General features: G+C 27.6%; 1 non-coding gene and 1 pseudogene across 1 annotated transcript; one reads left to right on the forward strand and one right to left on the reverse strand.

The window, feature by feature from the left end:
* On the forward strand, positions 3,936-4,007 carry TRNAT-UGU. The gene has a single exon. It is a non-coding gene; the product is annotated as a tRNA-Thr (tRNA).
* Positions 6,450-9,082, reverse strand: LOC105160045 (annotated as a pseudogene).

A 12,160-nucleotide genomic window follows, 5' to 3' on the forward strand; every position in this document is an offset into this window, starting at 1 on the left:
TTGACTAGTTAACTAGTTTGATTATTGAGATTAGTATGCGAGTGTTTGATAATCTGTTGTGGATTGTGGCTTTTTAGAAATTATTGAAAAAGTTTTTTTTTAAGCAGTTGATTTTTTTTTATTTTTTATTTTTATTTTGTGGTTCCTTATGTTATTTTTTTCTTTTTGGTTGGAATCCGATATCTTCTTTAGGGTCTCTTGCAGAATTACTGATGGTACTTCCTTAATATTGTTTTTGCGATCTGATTATCAAATTGTTCAGTTTAATATTCTTCTTCTCACAATGGTTCCACTGTTTTTGTACGATAAAATATTACTATTCTGATTTGCGCGAACTGAATAATACAAAAGATTCGATTTGTTTCTATATATCGGTATTATTAATCAAAACTCGCATACGAGCATAATACTAAAATTATTTGCAATATATTTGGGAAGAAGATAGCTACCCAGATTATTCATGATGGTGGAAACTATTTCGATTCTATTTTGTATTTATTTATTTATAAGGAGAATGTTGAGAGTGAAAAAGCATAAGTTATGAAAAAGAAACGGAAAGTAGTGGGTTGAGAAAATTAAATAAATTGCAATTGTGTGATTACTAAAATTAATTGAACTTACTATTGTGCTTAACTTTTTTTTTATTATTATTTTAAGAAATTGTATAATGCGACAAAAGGATTTATTTAATGCATAGTTAATTAAAGTCAAATGGGGGGTACATTAGTGGCAGCCGCGGACATTAGCTCACCTTCTAGCCGAACGGACATTAATCATCTGTCGATATATATCCATTTTTTTATATTATAAAAGAAAATTCTTTTATCGTACAAACTTTTGAATACCTACATTTACCCTTTAGTTCATTTGTTTTGTTAAAAAGATTGGTCATAATAGTAATTTCAATATTTTTAATAATTCCATAATTTTTTTTTTCTTTCTCTCAACCCACTACTCTATGTTTTCCTCTCACCTTCTCCATAATTTTTTTCTTACTCACAAATTTTTATATTTTTAATAAATTCACAATTATAATTTTTTTTTCTTTTTCTTTTTTGTCTCGCACCTTACCCTATATTTATTAATTCTCGCAAACCTCTTTCTTTTTCCTCATCTTATAGTACGTTTATATCTTTTTACAATTTTTTTTATTAATCTCATACTATACTTCTTCCTTATATGGTCGTGAGGACTGTGTGCATCAACTACTAGTGTAATAAAAAGATGTGTATTCTAATTTCCAAATACAAGATAATATGGACAACAATGTCTAGTTGTAAGACTTATACCTAGTAATTAATTATCTAAGGAAGAAATAAGTTGAAAATTTGCTATACGTACATGCATGTGTACGTACTGAAGCACAAATTCTTGATATCTTTCTATATTATTTATTAAGTCGAGGCAAAATATAAATTTTCTAAAACGCCCTTAATTTACTTTTTTTTATAATAAATAATGATCTTTTTTTTAGTAATTAAATCTATCTATAGTTTTTTATTAGTACGTATTTAAAGTTAACTTATTTTATCAATGCTGATTAATTATTCAATTAGATAAATATAGTAAAAACTCAAATTATGCATATACATTAAGTGTGCTTCGTTTACGAACGTATATTATATATCTTCTACATATCATAAATATTAATTTTAAATACTTGTGATTGTTTTCTAAGAAGTATTTGAACAGAGATAGATGACATATGACTATATATGTAGCTAGGGGGAAAAAATTATACATTGACTTTTTACTATAGCAAAAAGAACATTTGTTCCTCCATTTAATATTAATTTGTGCCCCGTAACTTTTCAACCATCTTAAAGTAAATAAGATGTTCATACATATTATTTAAAAGTTTTGATATTATTATTTGTATTAAATTATATTTTATTATTCGAACTATGCATGTTTTTACACTTTGTTTTAGAAAGTCTTTTTTTTGTGTTAAATTACCATCTCAACTTTTTGAAATTTACAGTTTGCCGTATATGACCGTTCTTTTGTTGATTTTTCTATTCGAAAAACATCACATGTTATGTATATGTGAAAAATATCACATCACATAACCCTTAATTAAATATCACATGTGCACTAGCATGTGATGTTTTTTGGACAAAAAACTTGATTAAAAAACAATCAAAAATGGCAAAATGCAAAATTTTGTAAAAGTTGAAATGGTAAGTTGACAAAAATAAAATATTAGATGTCAAAACATAAAAACGGCTATAATTCGAGTAATAAAATGTAATTAACTCAATTTAAATCACAAAGTGTAAAGTTTTAAGATTTCATTCCTTATTAGAATATATATGTGTGTGTGTTAACTTGTTAGATAATAATATTACTTTATTATTTATGTTTGTGAATTGTAGAGTCGTCTTTCCATAGATTTGTGAAAATGCTCTGACACAAAAAGAATTTATGCATGACGCACGCACACATAGACGTGTAAATATAAGTCGATTTCACATATATATATATATATATATATAAACATAATTGAAAATGCACAACGCCAGATATAATTTACACAATTTATTTTCATTATCCAGTATGCATGTATATATATGTAATTGATATATTATAAAACCATACACAAGTATGCATATACGTACATAAAAAATATCCCAAGTTATTACTACATTTCTTGTAATTAAAAACTATTATTAGTTCTGGAATAATAGGGAATATCTCATCGTGTTTTTGCTTTTTGCACCACCCCTTCCCCCGATACTCGAACCTAAGAGTGTGTTTGGATGAATTTATAGGATTTCAAAAGTATATTATACAATATTGAAAATTATTTGGTAAGTTTTTTAGAGTATATATGAGCTTATACGTTCGTTTGAGAAAAAATTAAAAAAAAATCCAACTTATATATATATATATATATATATTATATAAAGAAAGTAGCAAATTACTTCAATTTTAATCTATGATATTAAATGGAAAATTACCTTTACTCACAACTTATAAAGTTTTTAATCTTATTGTATCCAAACATATCAAAATTTTATTTTTAAAATAATATTTTAGCATATTATAAATCTTATAAAATGCAGGAACTTATAAGATATTTTAAATAATCTCAGCGAAACGCACTATAAATCTAAAATTAGACCATGTAAAATCATTGGAAAAAATGCAATCTACTCCCTGTAATATGATAAGTGAACAAAAAACTCCCTATAAACAATAAAATAGCAAATTATCCCCTGTGTTTTTAAAAATAAAGCAAATTACCCCCTATGTAAACCATTGATACAGGTAATTTGTTTTATTTTTCAAAATACAGGAGGATAATTTTGTTAATTCTTTTTCACCGAAATTTATTTGCTCATTTCACATATTATAGACGTAAATGAATTGCATTTAACCCAAAACACATTTGTATTTCTTGTTAGGAAACTATTACTAGTCAGAGATACAATTAATTTAAAAATAGGGTAAATTACAACTACCTCCCCTCATGTAGCATAATTATGAATACCTCCCATTGTTTGAAAAATTATAAATATCCCCTTGATTTTAACGACCGTCTAACAATTAGCTCAATTTGTTAGGTTTTTATCCAATTTTTTATGGCGAATCGACCAAAACACCGTTGTGATTAAAAATTATAAGTTTATTTATTTTTTAAAAGAATATTTTTTATTAATTAAGTGGATAATTTTTTATAATTTTTAAAAAATTTCATTCATCCCGTTCAATTATTTTATAAGTTTTTTAAATTTTTTTAAAAAATAAAAAAAAATACAGTAAGGGCAATTTCAATAATTTCATACCTCCATTTAAAGATTATATAATTTTATCAAATATCAGGAGGTATTTATAATTTTTCAAACAATGAGGGGGTATTAGTAAATACTTCAAATTTTCGGGGTGGTCGTTATAATTATTGGAATTATTACTACAAATTAGCAGTCAAACAAGCCCCTATAGCTCAGTGGTAGAGCGTCAGTCTTGTAAACTGAAGGTCTGTAGTTCGATCCTGCATGGGGGCATTTTCCTTTTATTTATGCATGGTATATAAAATCTAATAATTTTATACTAATATTGAAAATTTGAATGCATTATTTAGTCAACATGTAACTTACAAATTTAAATAGATATCTATGAGACTGGACCAAATATTGTAATTATTGAGTTTTAGAATATCAATTTTACTACACGAAATCAAATTTTTATTCACATATTGAATTGACTTGTGAATACGATGCAATAATAATGCACAATTATTAATTAGTATAGGCAAGAATTGAAGTTTGAACCATCACATTTAAGAGCTAGTGCTCATTCTCTCCACCTAATTCCATTCAAAGTTGAAAAAACATAATGATAAAACAAGAAACTTCATGTAAAATTATTTAAATACCATTACATTTTACAATGCACCAACTCCATATCAAGTGGAAATAATAATTGAGTTATTACGTTTTGAGTTAAATAATGGGTTAATTATATCTTATCATCCGAACTATGATCTTTTTTTTATATTTTGACATCTAAATCTTTTTTTTGTATCAATTTATAATCTTAATTTTATGAAATTTTACACTTTGTCATTTATAACTGTTTTTTCGTCAAGGTTTTCGTAAGAAGAACATCACATGCAGTTGACATGTGGTATTTAAGCGGGTTGTGACATTTTTCACATATGCACAACATGTGATGTTTTTTCGATAAAAAAAAAATCATTAAAAAAAGGATCATATATGCCAAATTGCAAATTTCACAAAATTGAGATTGTAAGTAGATATTTAAAAAAAAAAAAAAAAGGATGCCAAAATATAAAAATTGGTATAGTTCGAATGACAAAATATAATTTACCCTTAAATAATTGGCCTTCCCTTATATATCATAGTTGGGTAAATAAGTCTGGCCAGTTGGATTTACTAAAATTGGGAACGACCTATCCTGATAAATACGTATGTGATGAAAACAAGAAAAGAAAATAAAAATAAAATGGCATTCTTTTAGATCATCTAGTGCGATTTTAAATCTTCACTTCCTATATCGTGAAAACTGATTTTGTACTATTCTCTTTTATCACTAACATTTTTGTTATATTTATTTTCTTGCAGTATCTCGGGAAACAATTAATTGGAAATTATTCTGCAGGTAAGAATAATTGAGTTATTACATTTAAAGTTGCGTGAAACACTTAACTGCGTACTCAATTAAAAATTGTAAGAATAATTGAGTTAATTATTACATCATACATGTTAGAAAAAGAAGCATAATAGGGATTGCAGGCCCGGAAATACTTTTATTTCCTACCCAACCTAGTTAGTGAGTCCACGATCTAGCTTTTTAATTTTTATTTTAATTTTACCATATTATTCAAGAATACAATTTTTCTCCAAATTTATTACTTACCTACTCAACAGCTTTCTACTTAAATAATTATTTATGACTTTTTCTGAGTATTAAAAATTATCTTTATAGCACGTAAATATAAAAATTAAGGTTCGCTATAGCTATTTTTTTTTAATTTGGTATAATTATAAATACCTCCTCATTAATTGTTAGAAAATTACAAACACCGGTTCTAATTTTAACATTTGTTAACAACGTGTTCATTTCGTTAACTTTTATTCGGTTTCCATCTAATTTTTGTGGTGAACTGACCAAAAGTGCTCTTTTGGACATGAATTATAATTCTATATATCTTTTAGAATTTTTTAAAATATTTTTGTGGACTAATAAGCCATATGGATCAATTACTTTACCGGCCCTCATTGTTCTTTGTATATATCTTTTTTTAAAAAATCAGTAAGAGTAAATTAGTAATTTTCATCTTACTATATAAACTATAGAGACTACACAATTATTTTTCATTTGATTGGAGTATTTATAATTTTTTAAATAACGAGATAGTTTTTGTATCCATGTCAAACTTCATGAAACGTCATTGTAATCTACCTTAAGAGAATTATTGTTTTGTTTGTGTGTGATATTTGTGTATTTGCTTATGGCGGTGCTAAAAGAACTTGCACTTTTTTCGACATCAACATCTAACAACGACTATACAATAATCATATTCTTTTCAACAAGATCTACTATTACAGTAGACAGCAACTCCTACTATACAGTAGACAACAGCCCATGCACATGCTGGGTTCGAACCCATGACTTTTAAAATCATGAGACCTCAACTTCGCCAACTGAACTAGGCCTCATTGAAAAAATAATTTGCATTTATATGTATAGAAATGTATTAGGCACATGAATTGATAATTAACTTTTTGGTAACTTAAACAAACACATATGTATATGAGAACTTGCAATGCATGTTTACACTTATTCATAGTAATACCTTAAAAGGTTCATATTACACAATACAAAGAACAAGTTGCGTCGTTTATTGTATATAGAAACGGCAAATACTAAGAACCACCATCGCCTCTTATTTAAGTTTTTTCATAAGGCAATATTATGTTTCTTCAATCGTCCTTACTTCCTTCGGTACCTGCTAATACAACAGACTCGATATAAGGTCTTGGTTTAAACGTGTATACAGTTCTTCCATTTGTTGGTTGAATTGGCCTTGCATTTCCTGTATTCCCCTGAAAACGGAATAAATCAACTTGTAAGTGAAATGCCAAAACCACAAAGCTTTTAATAAAAGAAAAATTCTAGTCCAGACCTGACTCGGCCAAACTTGAACCAATTATGTGGTAAGTGCATTGTAATTAGTGTACAGTTAAGGAAAAATGACCAATCACATAGTAAGTGTGATACAATTGCTCTGTGATTGGTTTGGTTCGACCAAATCTGATCCAAATAAAAAAATTTCTTAATTAGAAATAGTCAGTTATGCGCTTACGTCATGAACAACTTCTTTTAGTGCTTGTATTTGCTCGTATGAGACTGTCTTCGCCTACAAAAGAAAATTAAAAAAAAAAAGAGCAAAATTAGAAATGGTTAATGTTATTCTTTTGGAAAGAATAATTAATTGATAACCATAATTAAGTATCAGGAAAAACAATAAAATAGCTGTGTTTTATTTTTTAATAAAAATACGTAATTATTTAAGAATCATAAAAGAGTATATCTAATTAGATGCATTTAGAGAAACATTATCTTTTTCTAATTTCCTCTTAAATCCAACATCTCAAAGGATTACAACTATTGATGATGTGGGTAGAAGTACAACAAAATGAGAAATTTTAATTTAAATCGGGTTTGGTTGGATTTGAATTAATTATATGACAAGCACAATACACTTATCGTGTGATTGACGTACAATTCAAAAAAAAGTGAACAATCTTGATCTGTGATTATTTGGTTCGCAGAACTTGATTTGGGTAAATTTTTTCCTACAAATCGACTAAAATTAACTTACCTTCTTAAATATTGTCCAAGTAACATTTTCTGAGCATGGAGGAGTTGTTAGAGAACCATTATATCTATAATATTCTCTGCCTGGAATCTTCATCTTTGATGGATTAATAGCCCTCTTAAGAGGATATCATTCTGGAATAGCAAACGGCAAATATGGTAAAAGCTGCAAGAGGAAATTGTTAGACTATCATTACACCATAAAAAAAAATAATAATAATAACAATTTTTCACTATATTATAAATGAACATGACTTTAAAATCATAGTAAATTAACACTAACTACAATCAAACAAAATCAATACAAAATTTAAATTTTTACCACGGTGAATCAATATTTATCATAATTTTTTTATATAGTTAATTAATATTTCGACATCACTTGCATAAATAATGACTAATAGCCGTTGTGGAGCTGCATACTTAATCTGTATTCAACATAATTTTTTTTTTCTTTTGATCATAATATTAATTAATTATAGTGAAAAATTATTTTTTTTCAGTATTAATAAAGCAATGTGGAAAGGTTTTAGAACCAACGATAAATCAAAATTGCTCACCTTTGCAAGAAAAGGATCACCATGTCCTAACTTGTACAGGATACCAACAACAGCAATATCTCCTCCGGAGTTGACATGGACGATATGCAACTCCATATTAAATCTACCAAAAGAATTTCAATGAGTGTTGATCAACAAAAAATCATATTTTCTTGTTTTTATAAAGGGTGTTATTAAGAGAAGTAATAACGAAAAACTCAGACAAAATAAGCTTATTTTTTTTTTAATAAATACATATATCCTTTGAGTTTTAAGTAAGAATTCATGAGTTATGGTTGATGAAATCATCCCAACACTATAATCAAACTTACATGCAATACTTAAAACAAATGCATCCAAAAAAACATTGGGTGAATAGTAATTTATCTCCTCTCTGTGATATTGTAAATGAGCAAATTATTTTTCTATGAAAGAAAAATAACAACATATTCCCCGTACTTTTTAAAATAAAGCAATTTACCTCTATGTCTAAGTAGGCTTAGTCGCTTTATTTTAAAAAACATAGGAAGGTAAGTTGTTGAATTTTAAAAAGTACAAAAAGGTAAATTGCTTTATTTATTTTTTTTCATAAGAAAATAATTTGATCATTTGCAATATCAGAAGGAGTTATATACCTAAATCCATCCACAATATGCTCTGCAGGAATATGCCAGTGACATTGCTGCAATTTAAACTCATCGCCATTTATTATGATGCCTCCCGCTGCACCTTTTTCCCATTCCACCTACAGGGAAAGAAAGAAAGAAAATAAATCCTCAGTCGAAGTTTCATATAATTTATAGAACCTATACATGAACGTGTTCACAATTTTTTGGTATGTATATATTGCTGAAATATTTTTTTTTTAATATTTCTGTAAACACGTTTTTCATTTTCAAATGCTTGATCCGATCGAGTAGCAAAAAAATATTATTAATTTCATGAAAAATAAAATAAAAAATGAAAGAGTTTATATGACAACGAGGCAGCTTAATTACCTCAATATCGTGTCCATTGTTTTTTAGCAGAACTTTAGTTGGATGATATTTTCTATTCAAATCACCGAGTAATTGTGTATTCTTCACTTTACAATCCAAAATATTAATCGGAGACTGAGTTTTTCCAGTTCCACAAAGTTTTCAATTTGGATTAAGGTTGCCCCAGTTTTCAGGTCCGTCCTTAGCCCCCCACAACATAGGAGAATGAAGTTTCATCAACTGAGAACAAAAAGAGACAACATAGTACTTCACAAATTTGCGAAATTATGACGGAATTCGGGGGTTGGTCGAATATGAACTAATTATATGTATGATAAGTACAATACTCTTACAGCGTGACTGGTTTATATATAGTATATTTAGGAAATATTCGAAGAAACCAGCTGTACATTTAAAGAATGTTCAAGTTTCGAAAAGAAGCAAAAATGGAAAGTGTATCCTAAAAGTATTAGAAACTAAAAAAAGTTGAAGTTAGAATATCTAATAAAAAAAAAGAAAATAATAATAATTATTTGGAAACTAACTTAAAATTATTTAAGAAAATATCAAAAACAATTAAAACTGATCTCCTACTCGCTTTTAGGTTTTGAGTTAAATATATTTTGCTCCCGTAACATGGGCAATTTGGTATTTTAGCCTTGTAACTATGGCAGTATTTTGATTTTGTATCTCTTTAATTTTAGGGGTTTTTTTTATTTTTTTTGGCTGAAGTTCACCTCTACCGGCAAGAAAAGTGAATGATCTAACAAAAAAAAATTTGAAATTACAAAAATTAAAAATATGCAGGACCAAATGCTACAGTAAAAGGTTAAAGGACGAAAATACTGAAAAAAATAAGCCAACAAACAATAGCCCCAATTTTCAAAAGTCCCATGAGATACATATGCATTTTCTCAGCAAGAAGGGTGAATTGTGATTCAAAATGATTGAAATTACGAAAATTAAAAAGATATATATCCTAAGTTAGGGAATGAAAAATGCATTTAAACCTTTTATTTATTTATTTTTCCCCAATGTATCTCAACTTGCGAACATTCTAAAATTGCTTCACAAAGCCAAAAAATTATAAATGTCTAACTTCAAAATCTGTACATACTCTCCTAGCTTCTCAGCAAGAACGGCAAGAGAAAATGAAGGAAAATAAGTGCATAACAATGCAAAAACGAATGAGGAGTTTGGTTATGTAGCGAGAAACATCTGCAAGTATAATACCTATTCCAAGCTCATCAGCATTCGCAGTGATGAGAAGCAATGTTAACAAAAGACAACTAAACAAAACGAGAGTCAAGCTGATGTTCTTGACTCCCATGATTAGTATCCTCCCTCGGGAGGGGAGGTCGTGAAATGATGCTACAATTTTTAAGCTGGATATATGCAAATTATATCTAGCTCCTTAACGGGAGAGGAAAGAAATATTGTTCGAATGATACAAATTAATGCTAACATGCATGTCTATATATATATTGCGCGAGAAGACATTGTAGGAATGTTTTGTACAAAAAGATATGTATTATTCCAAATACGAGAAAATAGAGACGAAAAATTTAGAAAGGAACTATGTAACATTCCTACAAAAAGTTATGTATTATTCCAAATACAAGAAAATAGAGACAAAAAATTTACGTAGGAACTATACATCATCAATAACATGTCTAAATCAAATGTGAAAAGGAATAAAACCACTCCAATAACAATTAGTATTTTGTATAACTTAAGGTATTCATGTACGTCACGTCACTTTTTCTACTTTAAATAAAAGATATATTGCAACGAGTTCGTCTGAGATGTATTATAATTTTAAATACGTATTTGTTATTTGAAAAATTATCAATATATACCCTGCTTAGTTTGACGGTGGTCTCACAATTAGTGCATTTTGTTAGACTTCGTTAGGTTCTATTTTATAGTGAATTAACTAAAATACCCTTGTGGACTATAAATTATAATTTTATTTATTTTCTGAAAGAATTTTATGCACTAAGTGGATAACTTTTTACAATTTTTCAAAATTTTCCGTCCACTTTGTCCGTATTTTTTTATTTTTTAAAAAAAAATACAACAAGAACAAAATTGACAATTCCAAGCCTCCATTCAAAAATTACATAATCTCATCAAACATTGGGGGAGGAGTATTTGATAATTTTCAAACAATAAAAGGGTATTCGTAACTACGTCAATCCTTAGAGAGCTCATTGTAATTTACCCTTAAGGCATTCATGCATCTCAAGTTACTTTTTCTACTTTAAATAAAATGTCATATAATAGTTTAATGTTTTTCAGAAAGTATATAATTTGTCTTTTGAATAGGAGATATAGTTATAATTATAACTATAAATTCAAAAAATGTGTTTGTAATTTTATATTTAAAAAAAATAAATGGTGATTGTATATTTAAATTTAATCTCAGAAGGTCTCAACGCGATTTGTCCTAATTTAATTGTATTTATTATTACAATTAATGTTGTCTTCGGAATAATAATAGTTTGACATAAACGTTTTGTGGAAAACATGGTATGCTCTTTGCATGCAATAATCAATCGTTGAAGATCAAAAACATGGGTAAACAAACACAAATTTTCAACAAATTTGAAAATGTTTCCCAAATATATACAGTTTCTACGCAATAAAACAAAAAAAAAAAATATATTGTGAATATTAGTTAATTGTGATTGGACAATAGCTATTAGTCGTTGTTTCTGGTTGAAACATTAACTATAGTTAAAAACTATTGCTAATATTTTGATTATAGATAAAACATTGGCAAATATTTATTCATTGTAATAAAAACTCAAGGTTTTGTGTCGAGTTTATTTTAGATAGTATTAAGTTATTATATTTTTCAAGTCGTAATGATTATAATGTGGGGGATAATTCTTTTTTTTTTTTTTTTTCAGCGACTCGACAATTAAAATAAAGAGTAAGCAATTATCTAAGTTAGGAGTTGTAGATATTGTGTGATTTGTGTTTGTATTATATTTTTTTAATTTAATTTACATATAAAATATCTATAAAATATATTTTTACAATATATAAAGTGATAAAAATAAATAAATAAAGCTTGAAATTAGAAAAGCTGCACCGATGGAGAGTCACGATACTTGTCGCTGACCTAAAGTCATGATTGCCTCCCTACTTATAGGTTTCAACAGCTGTCCAGGCCTCCAGAATAAAAGACCATTAGCTTTCAGCAATGTTTCATTCCATGTGCACGACCACGAGAAGACTAGGAACCAGTCCACAGTCGTATTGCCTAAACTCTACAAATAATTGTTGGAT

The sequence above is a fragment of the Sesamum indicum genome, linkage group LG4 (genome assembly GCF_000512975.1).
Source record: "Sesamum indicum cultivar Zhongzhi No. 13 linkage group LG4, S_indicum_v1.0, whole genome shotgun sequence".
Classification (NCBI taxonomy): domain Eukaryota; kingdom Viridiplantae; phylum Streptophyta; class Magnoliopsida; order Lamiales; family Pedaliaceae; genus Sesamum; species Sesamum indicum.